A 12,787-nucleotide genomic window follows, 5' to 3' on the forward strand; every position below is an offset into this window, starting at 1 on the left:
ACTCATTCATCATCATCACAGTAAATAAAATAAATAAACGATATGAATAATAATAATAATTATTATTATTTATTTATTATGATGATGATAATAATAATAATAATAATAATCAATATAATAATAATAATGATAAATAATGATGATGATGATGAGAGACATATGTTTACTATGTGTATTTGGATAAATATAATGCTGTTCATTTCATATCAACCACAATACGTATCGTATATATATATACGTCTTCAACTGTACTTGAAGATGACATCAGAGTATATATATACATTAATGATATATATATATATATATATATATATATATATATATATATATATATATATATATATTCACTTTGCTTTCTTCATCCTTCTATATGTGCAACTAGTTTCTGGTTTCATTCATCAGTTTTCCTGCATTTTTTTCAACTATAGTGTAGGAAGTAATTACAGCACCATTTTATGTTTGATTTTGCTGCAGTGTGCTGGTTAAATATCTCATTTAACAGAGAAAAATCTTATCAGAAACTGGTTTTTGAAATTACTAAATCTCATGTTTTGGAAGGTGTGGAGATATACATGTTTTACCTAGGTTTCCAATTATATACCTATCTTTGGCTGATAAAAAGAAGAAAAAAAAAACTAAGAGGTGTTAATATATACTTAGCAAGATATTTAAAACAAACCTATAAAGCTCACAATTGTAATCTTGTTATAAAAGTATATTGCCCTCAAAATTTAATATATACTCAATCTGTTTCTATTTATAATTCTCTTTCAAGTATTTCACACTTTTTAATAAAATTAATTAAAAATAATGTTTTGTCCGTAATTTATATTATAGTGCTGAAATTATCTTTATTATATTTATAAATTTGATGAATGAAGTTATGATATTATTATCTTTATTAAAGCTATTATATTCTTAAATTTAGAAAGAAAAACATTTATGTTATAAAAATTTTCTAAAAAAGATCTTAAAAGTAGGTTCAGGTAGTGATTAATTTAACAACATTCATAAATTGATTTTTTAAATCATGGCTTCCTTGAGAGGAGAAATCTTAAACATGTAGATTATATTGGTATAGGCATAGGTAAAACCTAATTACGTTATTATTTATGCTAGCCGCCACATTGAGCGCACAAGAATTCAAATGCCAATCTTAGCCGGTTTTACCTATTTAGATTTATACAGAAATTTAAACTAACATTTCTTTTAATAAATTAAGATAATCATACTATATGGAGTTTGAGAAATATAGACAATTACAAATTTAAGCTATGTTAGACTTAAATCTGGAGTTCTTTTGGAGAGATTTACTCTGCAAACAGAATATATATATATATATATATATATATATATATATATTTTGAGTAGTTAGCAGGAATTCCAATATTACTGTATAATATCATCTTTGCATTTAAAATTGAAAAATATTTTTTAACACACTTAAATTTTTTATATTTGTTATCTTTTTTTACTTTTATTTACTTTTTTTTTAAAATATAAAAATTTTCATTTTTATCATTATTTTATTTTTATATTTTGTGTTAAATGAACGTAAGAATATTTTATGATATTACTTTTTGTAAAGATTTGAGGGTGAAAATGTGATTTTACAAAAATATGACCTTACAAACTACTATTAGAGGAGGATAATAATATTTAGACAACATTTTTTTTTTACAATATTTGAACATTGATTACGTGTCAACCTTTGGTCAAAAATTACTCCACAATCAATAATAATAATCATAAACATTATTGTGGAATAATTTTTGACCAATCACATATTGACACGTAATCAATGTTCAAATGTTATAAAAAAAATATTGTCTAAATATCATTACATTTAGTTGCTTTTGGTTGAAGGAGTTCGATAGGTTTAAGAATGATATAGGAGTCATATGGTGAAGAACCTATAACAGGAATGGTGGCTCGCTCTGTGTAGCTACATGGTAACCGAGGATGCAGCCTCCATGGACATTTGAGAATTGGAGAATCAGTTAAGGTTCTGTTTGAATCGGTTCTTAGATTCTGTGAAGGAAACAGAATCGGTTTCTGCAAGAAAAACGCATATTAAACATCATTTTAAGTTTACTTGTAATCAAAAATTGTTGAAAAAAAAATCAATTTCTTAATTTAGTTGCAGTGGATAGTCTTTAATTATTTTTTAACAAGAATACCTTAAGTTATACAACTTTTTAGGTAGGATTTTAAAGAATAAAATTACGTGAATTTAAGTTAATTTTATACATTAAAATATATATTTTTAAATAATTATAACTTATTTAAATATAATTTTATATTATTTTTTACATCAAAGATAACAATCTTATTTTTTTATTTATTATTTCTTTTAACTTATAACATAAATCAAATAATTCACAAATTTTATTTTTAAATACATTCACTTTTCCTTTCAAATCTCTTAAAAAAAATCATATAAATTTTATTCTCAAATCAATTCAAATTCACCCGTTTAACTCGTTTGGAAAATAATAAGTCTCATTCTTGTTTCACTTATTTTTTTTTTTAAAATTTAATATATTTTGTTATTGGTTATCTCGACTAATTAATATGCAATATATATATATATATATATATATATATATATATATATATATATATATATATATATATTATATGTGTGTATTAAGGATGAGTCATATAGATTTATGTGATGTTGAGTCATCAAAGTCAAAAGTTTTATCATACCTAATAAAGTTTTACACGGAAGTTGAAACCAATTATATTTATACACAATATATTAATTCTCTCTTAATCCATCAATGTTTTTTAAGGATAGATATGTATGACAAAGTACAAGTTAATGAAACAATATTTCAAAGTGATGATTATTAAAAATACACACAAAGAGTGATATAATATATATGAATAATTTAATTACTTCATTATTAGTATTATTATTATTTGTTACAAAATTAAACATACTAATTATGATAATATGAAATTAGACATTGGCTGGAGGGACTTATATACTGTGTATATGCTAAAACTTGTACCTGGTTTATTAAAAGTCTCCCTTTTCATAAAAGAATATAAAACTATTAATAATATAGTGTTTGATGAGTTAGTTACATTGAATTTCTTTATATATACATAAATTGTGTTCAATATCTTTCAATTTAATCACATTCTCTTATATGGTGAAGGATTTAAAGGAAAATAAAATTTTAACACCATTTTTTGACACTATTTTGACACTGTACACGTGTCAAAATGTGATTGGACGATTTCAAATTAAAAAACAAACTTTGGTTTTTTTCTTCCAAACATACTCCTGACTCAACTTTTTTAATTTGAAATTGTCCAATCACATTTTGACACGTGTGCAGTGTTAAAATAGTGTCAAAAAATGGTATTAAAATATCATTTTCCGGATTTAAAAATCTGATGACTAGGAAATTATTTGATACCATAATAAATATGGCTAGTGAGAGTGTGAAATTGGTAATCATGAATTGATATACATGTTTAACATAAGGTGAGAAAGAAAGTGATTGCATAGTTGGAGGAATAGTGTGAATATGTGTTTCACACTAAACACTAAGTTAATGAAAACTAGAGAGAATTTGGAAGATGGAATGGTGAATTGGTAGAGCTTGAAATGATGTTGGCATGGACTTGAAAAAGAGAAGCATGAAATGAAATGGTGGATGACGGATGAAGATGATGGCTACGTAAGCCTACCGAAGCCTGTGGCTATCTTGTTTTGAGTAAGAGGAAAATCCAAAAAGGTTGACCGATTCAGCATATGGATATATATCAGTCAAAAAGTTAGAAGAAAAGTGCACCCAAAAGATCTTTTCTTAATTGTTTGATAAAGTATTAATTATGATGTGATTAGCATTGTTGTCCACATAAAACAAAGCATTGGTTAAATTGGTCGGTAGTGCCTAACAGCCAACACAAACTCAGGATCAGATCAACAACGACAATTAGTTTGGTTCGCACTAAGAGAGTCCTAAAGTTTTTGACATAGATGTCTTTGCGCGTGCCTTTGTTTTTCTGACATTCAATGGATCACCAAATTCTTATCTCAACCATCCTAACTTAAAACGTTTCGTTTACATAGCATTTCCACCAGTCCTCTGTTTAATATTCATTTCCTGTTTTAGGAAAAGACCTAACATACAATCAGTTGATTCCAAGGTCCGAAACAAACTTGAGCTGAGAATATATTGAATCATACAAAATATCAAAATGTATGAAATACTGTCACGTTACTTTGATTTTGTGTATTGTAATTGTAGTTTTTATTTTTAATTATTCTTATTGAAGTAGATTAACCTATTGTTAACATGTATAATCGAACTTTTATTGTCATAAGAGAGAAAGTGCACATGTAAAAACTTTGGTACTTCGGTCAATAAGAAATTTTAGAGTGATTATGACATGTGAGATGTACACATTAGTGTAGTAAGGGAAAAGACAACGGTTATTTTCACCAATAGATAGCAATTCCTGAACCGAGGCATATTCAGGCGAGGCAAAAAGTCGGGTCAGAATCGAGGCATAAAAGGATTTTGTCTCGGTTCAAATTAACCGAAGCAATGAAGTTTTTAAATTTTTTAGTTTTTTTTCGAAGGACTTTATGTCTCAGTTCCATAATAATTTTAAAAATTGATTCATTATTAATTCCTTATTATTTGCAAACCTTGTGTCCTACTCTCTTCCATCCAATCCATAACACTTTTAGCTTTCTGGTTCCATAATCTAAACTGTCCCATTCTTCATTCAAACAGTGTTCACTCCAAATGATACAGATCAAACAAAAAATAAGTAGAATTAGGAAAAGAAACGAATTAATCATCACCAAAATAAAAATTTATCGCTTTGATCACCTCCTACCTATGTTTTAGTCAACGACGATGATAGTGAGGACGACAACAACAACGACTATGAAGGTGAGAACGACAGGGATGAAGACAGCACAAAAACTGAACAAATTGAAGCGAAGCGACGATGACGAAGGCAACACAAATAAAACGGAGGACTCGCGGTGGTGACGCTGGTGGAGGTAGTCCTTGGGGAGAACAACAGTGGCGGCAAAAACGAAGCAGCAAGGTGAAGAAGCAACAGAATCATGCGAAGAGAAAGAAGAAGAAGAAGCAGAAGCAGAAGCAGCAGCAGCGCGAAGAGAAAGAAGAAGAAGCAGAAGCAACGACGCCAAAAGAAATGAAAAGAGCTAAAAATTTTGAACTTAATAAACGATACTACCTCGGTTGTCCAAAACACCCGAGGCAATAGATCCCTACGACATTGGTTATCCAGGAAACCGATGCTTAAATTGAAGCCTATATGCCTCAGTTAGACAAAGAACCGAGACCAAATTAACTTTTGACACCGGGTCTAAAGAAACCGAGGTCGTAGCTCTTGGACAAAACGAATAGAACTTCAAAAAATCATATGGTGCAGAGGTGGCAGAGGCTTTATGCCTCAGTTCTAAGGGGAACTGAGGTAGTATGAGTGAGTTGACGTGTGGAAGAAGCGTGTTCAGTGAGTTGCAGGTGTGGCAGAGGCTTTGTGCCTCGGTTCTAAAGGGAACCGATGTAGTATCAGTGAGTTGATGTGTGGCAGAGGCTTTATGCCTCGATTCTGCATGCAATCGAGGTAGTATCACCCTTTCATAAAATTGTCAGCCCAAAAGCCTGATGGGTAGGTGGGTTTTAGGCACCGGTTCTGCATGCAACCAAGGTTGTAGCTCTGTCCTGCTTCGGTTTTGCATGCAACCGAGGCCTATAAGGTCGTTTTAATTACAAATATGTCACTACATTTTGATAAGTAGCGATTTGATGTAAAATGAGATATATTGTGCGAGTTTAAAAGCAAATATTGCACCAGTAACACCCTCAAATAACATGCGTTTATAACTTTTTTAAGCTTGAGTAATAGGTTCATGAGTTATGTTATTGGCAACATATTGTGTTTATATAATAAAAAATTATATATAAATATATATATTCTAATTTTTTTATTTTAAATAAGCTAATATATCACATCATCTCATACTTGAATTATTTGTTTATTAAATCATTTTAGAGTTTTTCAAATGATAATAATATTGTAAATGGCATAATAATATATTTGTTCTTTTTTTTCATCTTCAAGTTAGAGTGAATTTTGATTTACTATTTTGTGTAGGTTTAATTGATATAATTTCAAAATAAAATTTCATATGTTTTTAGTTTTTAAACTAAAAATTAAAATTTGTTATTCAAATGTGTTAAACATTTTTTTTAAATTGACATTTAATAGTTTGACACACTAGTGCAAAAATACTTATTAACGTCGGTTATTTTGGGCTTTTAACGTCTACATATGAACCGACATCATTTCCAGTGACGTCAATGCGACGTCAGAAAAATAGTATAACCGACGTCTATCGTGACGTCAGTCACTGACAGGTCCGACGTCACTAAACGTCGGAGTAGGGGGAAATGGACGTCTAAAGACATTATATATACGTCGGTCTTAGCAATAACCAACTTCGAAGAGGCACTAAAGACTTCGAAAATGACACTGGCTGACGTCTAAGAGGTACTATAGATGACGGTGTGTACATTAACCGACGTCTAATACAGTGGTTGTGTTTTAATGCAGTTTTGTTCCCGTCTTTGGATAACCTAGTAGCATAATCTCCTTTTGCTAGTTTCCCCCCAAAAAAAAGCTTGCGTCTTTTGAATTTCTTATGGATCTTTTCAACCCAAAACCGAACCTGGGTTCTTGCTTAGTTCCATTTTCATCCGTAAGAAGAAAAAATCACGGCGAACGACCTAGGGTCGTTTTTGGGTTGAAATGATCAAAAGAAATTCAATAGACGCCGCTTTTTTCTGGGAGGCAACTAGCAGAGGGAGAATGTGTTACTACGTTACCCCAAGAAAGGAACAAAACTGCACTAAAACACAACACAAAGAAAACAAATTTTAATCAGTTGAACCAGAAGATAATCGATGAAAGACTAAACAAAGTTTAAACGCTAAGCATAAAAAAAATCACGCACCTGGGATGCTGCAAGAGAGAAAAAGAAGAAGAGGCAGAGAGAAAAAGAAGAGGTGCCGCAAGCGAGAAAAGAAAGAGGCCGCAAGAGAAAATGGAAAAGAGGAAGACGATATCAAAAACTGAATGCCGCGAAGAGTTTGTGGTTGCATTTAAAATGAAATTGGGCGTCGGTTGCTCAAGGCACCGATGTCTATATTGACATAGACGTCGGTTATCTCACTAATATGACGTCCAAGTTAACATTTCATCTTACCTTTTGAATACCATTAAATGTCGGTGTCTAGGGGAGCCGACGTCTAGAAAGCTGAAATGATTGACGTTTGATTTCCTGTCAGGGATGTTGACGACAGTTGTCATGGGGCGCTGATGTCTATAATGACGAACATAATTACTTGTAGGCACAAAGACGTCGGTGTCCCTTCTACCCGATGTCGATGTCCCTCGAGTTTGGTGAACCTAATTAATTACAGGCACATAGACGTCGCTTCCACTGAACACCGACGTCTAAGTTGAAGATTTTTTGTCTTCCCGCCTTCCATTCAAGTCGTAGACGTCGCCTTGACTACGCGATGTCTAAGCATCTGGGAATTAGGTAAAGAGCATTAATTGCAGCCCCATTGACATTGGCCCCCCGTGAACACCGATGTCAATGGATTGTCTTCTCACCTACCCCAGACCATTATACGTCGGTTTGAGCCAATGTGGACGTCTACAGTGTAAAAGACGTCGCTGTAACCGAAAACCGACGTCTTGGTTACCAAGCTATTTACGATAATGCTACCGTCCACTCATATACGTCGGGTTACCAACAAACCGACGTCTATTAGGTGACGTTAAACAACGTTTTTGCACTAGTGACATGTTTTAGTTTTAATGTCAACCAGAAAAGTTGTTTAACATGTAAAAAGAATTTAAAATTTTTGGATTAAAAAAATATATTTATTCATTTTTAAATATTATGTACCATATATATCAAAATTTAGAATAAGAACAAATTTTAATTTTTACGTCCAAGTTTAGGAAATTAAAAATATATTTAACCTTAAAAATTATGGTGATTTTTATTCATACTTTATTATTTAATTATACTTCCTACTTTGAATTTAATGTTATGAAATTTAGTTAATGATAAATACATATTTTGTATGCATTCTTACAAAGTCGAGTATACTCTATAGATACTCAAACTCCAAGTACTTCTACCTTCAATTACAAGCTACTCATCCTCTCCAACAATACTCGAATGAGGATTATGTCTACTGAAAACATTCTTACTCAAATCACTCAAGTGGATCGTATGATAATAAATGCGATCATTAATATATTTTGTAAAAAGTATTATTTATCCTATTGTTCATGAATCATTATCTAGATAGACTTGAATCATGTGACATAATTACCTACTAATTTTGAGTGAACCTCTTCTTCTTTTATCAATGTTTGTCTATGGGTGGAATACATGTCACATAAAATGTAGTTTTTCTAATAATATGATATAATATAGAATAATGATATGATGACATGCTTATTATATTCATTTGACACCTAATACAAGAATAAAATATAATAAAAAAGTAATTTTTTATATTTTTTTCAAGAAAAAAAAATAAAAGATAAAAAAAAGAAAAATATCAAATAAATGTAAAAATTTACGTGCGTTAAAACATCATTTTTCTAATGCATATTTTTAGAACACTTGTTAAAAGGTAAGGAATGTTTGTTTTTGTACTGCTGTTAGTGAGTGTACTTTAACTACTAAGGAAGAGACATATTTGTTTAGATTATTACAATAATGTATTTAAATTGAATTAACGGAATATTATGCGTCAGGTTATTTAGTTTAAAATTACTAAAAGTAAATAAATTTCAAGAAAACAAAATCAATTAATTTTAATTAGTTAAAATCCTCCGTAAAATCAAATCAAACAATGCTTTGTACTATTTTTCAGTTGGCAACATATATGCGCAGAAGAGAAAAGGAAAATGTGCTATGTTTTGGAAACAAATTGCAGAGTTTAAAGCTTGAAGATGAATCAGTGATTGGTCACTGATTTCGTAAGGCTATATCTCTTCAAACAGTAAACGAAGAATTATGGAAAAGGAAGTGAAGATAATACTCAGAATTATGAAGTTGAAAGTTAGTTCACAAAGGAACTGCAATCATTCTGAAAAGTACTCTAAGCCCCGCCTTTTTGGCAGGTATGCGTGTGAAATAGTGCAATGACCTAAGTTGTCTCATTTCTTTATTGCAAAACTATGGTTCTTTTGATCTTTAACTTACACTCACTAATTGTTACTTAACTTTTCACCTGCTTTCATTGTTAAAACAGTAGTCAAAGACTTGAACAGTTAGTCAGATTTAGCCACCCATAATGGTTTTTTCAGTGTCGTTATAACTGTGAGCTCACACTAAAACTTACCTACTTTGACACAATTGGATAATCAACCTCTACGAAATGCTGTATATCATTCAACGCGCTATTGCAGCTGTTAGACTAACAAAAAATAGATATATACTAAAAAACACCACATATGCCTATATGATGTATGTTAAAATGAATGAGTTAACTATTTAGACCAACAAATGTGTTTGATAGAACATGAATTTAGTTTCCATGACTAAGACTGATTAATACTTAATTGTTTTTTATATTTTTGAAGTAAATGATGGTCAAGGAGCATAAAGTTTGTAGGGTTCAAATTCCTATATTGTTCTTTTAACTTAATATTAGAAAAATGAGTTTAAGCCTAATTCAACCCCACAAAATCTCGTTAGAATTGACTCTAATACTATATTAGAAAGTGAGTTTAAACTTAACTCAATCCCATAAAATCAGCTTGTAAGGTGAGGTTTGCACCTCACTTATATATTATAAATTGATCTTATCTCTAATGGATGTGGAACTTCCAATACTTAAATCGATCGAACACCTTCACATCATGAACGTTGAAGCTTCTAGTTATCTAATTCAAATTAATTTCAATCCTTCAATCAAAGTTCCTTCAATTAAATATGGTTCCAATCTTTAGGCTTGCATTAGAAAACTGATAATAAATACGAATAACAATTTATCGAGATGTATAGATCTATTATTCTTAAAGAGTTATACGTAATATTAAGTCAAAATATTTTTCAAAAACTTTGAGATAACACAAATTTCCTAGTGCTTTCTCAAATTGAACATTGAATCGTGGCTACTGTACCACTTGTGAGTTGCAAGTGGTTATCTTTTACCTGTGATTTCACTCCAACTCTTATCGTTTTATGACAGTCAATTACTATGCAGTGTATAGCTTTTGATCTTGCTTTTCATATAAAACATGTTTAGACAATTGTTGAATAGTTTAAACAAAAAAATTGAACTAGCTCTTTTAACTTCTTTTTTTCCTTCCTGGACCATCTTGCGTATATTTTTTCAAGGGTTAAATATGCTTTTAATCGCTTAACTATCAGTGATTTTTGGTTTTAGTCCCTACTCAAAACATTGATAGCATTTAATCCTCTTAATATTAAAACATGTAAAATTAGTCCCTAAAAATGGACGGCGTTAAATTTTCTTAACAACGTGCTACATCTGATTCCAACTTTCATGTTTAGTGCATGCCACGTTTCAACTTTTTTTTTTTAATTTTTTTTTTCTAACGCCCCTTCTTCCTCCCTTTCTGGCTCCGACCTGTCTCCCTACCAGCGGCAACATTTCTCGCTTTGTCTCCATCACCGGAGTTTTATTAAAAAGAAAGAGCAGCAAAAGCAGCATATATTTTTCTTGTTCTTTCCCTCCATTTTCAAATCTGTGTTTTATCACCTCTGAATGCCACTCCCTCAATCGAATGACACTCCTTCAAATTTGTGTTTTATCACCTCTGAATGCGTGGTTGTTAAGGTGAATGGGGAAACTCAAATAGGTCCTTCTCTTGTTTGGGTTAGAATCTTTGTTTTCAAATTGGATGAAACCTGCGAGCAGATGAATGGAAGAACTGTGTGGCAAACTCGGGTTTTGCGGTGGCGATTTAGGGTTCGAAGGATTCTTCGAATTAGGTCTATGTGTGATGGTTGCATGGTGTTAAATCTGGTTTTTGCAGGTTTGATTTTGATTGCAGGTGGTGGCGTATCTGGGAAGAAGATGATTGTGAAGATGCGAGGAAGGAGATTGCGTTTTGCGATTGGGGTTTGATGGTGAACGCGAGAATGGAGATGCTTCTATGGTGGTGCTGCTACGGTGCAGAAAGGATGTCGGCGGTGAGCGAGAAAAGGCATTGGCGGCATGGTGATGATGAACGGTGGCGTGTCAGCTTGCGTCTGGTCTCGTGATGGCGGCGGCATGCTGAGGAGACGGTGATATGCATCGACGAAGGACTTTCTTGATGCGAGTATGGCGGAGGCGCGAGCTCGTGGTGGTCGGTGAGGGTTGAGGTCGCTTTTGTGGTGGGGCCTTTCAGCGGTGTGCGCGTGGTGGCCGGCGAGCATGAAGTTGGCGGCGGCTGGGGAGAAGATGGTGGAGGAGGGTTAGGGTTTCTGTTGGAGATTGTGACGAAGGAAGGGTTTGGAAAAAACGTGGAAAAAATTTCAGAAAAAAAAAAAAAAAAAAAAAAAAAAACGCGGCACACACCTGGCTCACCGTTAGCCACATCATACAAAAATTTAACATCGTCCAATTTTAAGGACTAATTGTAATAGTTTCAGAACTAAGAGGATCAAATGTCATCAATATTTTGAGTAAGGATTAAAATAAAAAATCAGTGATACTTGAGAGACTAAAAACATATTTAACCCTTTTTTCAATAACCTGTAACACTTCATATAATTTTTTCTCCAACCATACGTGTACTCTTCGGCTTGAGGGAGCGGCATTATTTTTTTGCATGTTGTGTGATACATACTCTAAATGTTGTTGTTAGATTATGAATCTAAACCAGATCAATTGTAATTTAACAATAATCCCTTTTTATAAATACAAAAATTTCCAATATTTTTAGAATTGTAAGCGAAAACTATATGGATTGATAATTGAAAACAACATAAATAAAGTGGTATCTGATTTTCCAATTAATGAACATTTAAAGTTTTTCTTGATTTTCTCTATGAAGATGAAGAAAAAAAACTGTAAAAATTATACGTGCTTACATATAGAATCATCATCCCATCATGTAACCTACTTTTATTAAGTTTAAATATTTAAATTCAGCCCCTTAGTAAATTAAAATATTATTTATGATATATATATATATATATATATATATATATATATATATATATATATATATATATATATATATATAATTTTTTATGTTACACATGATTTTACCCATAATTTAATTAATTATATCATTTTAATAAATTGACTAATAAAATATAATAATTTTTACATATTTAATAATTTATTATATATATAAAAATGACTCAAATGAAATATAAGAATTGTATTTTACTAACTTAAATATTTACTTAATACTAATACATTCCTATATTCTTGATTAATTTCTTTATTATTAGACATGGACACTCAACAATCATGAACATGTCCAACCCATTTATAACAAACGTCATGGTTAGAAGCAAAATTCTTTCTCATCTCATCATGACCAATGAGGAATAAGAAATAGACAAACACAAGAAAAACATATCAACTATAAAAGATTCGAATCATATCATCGAAAAAGATCGAAGCTTAACCTAGTATATAAATAACCCAAACCAAGAACCAGGGAGCATATATTTCCTCTTCAAAATCAACTTTATATATATATATATATATATATATATATA

The sequence above is a fragment of the Vigna radiata genome, chromosome 8 (genome assembly GCF_000741045.1).
Source record: "Vigna radiata var. radiata cultivar VC1973A chromosome 8, Vradiata_ver6, whole genome shotgun sequence".
NCBI classification, from domain to species: domain Eukaryota; kingdom Viridiplantae; phylum Streptophyta; class Magnoliopsida; order Fabales; family Fabaceae; genus Vigna; species Vigna radiata.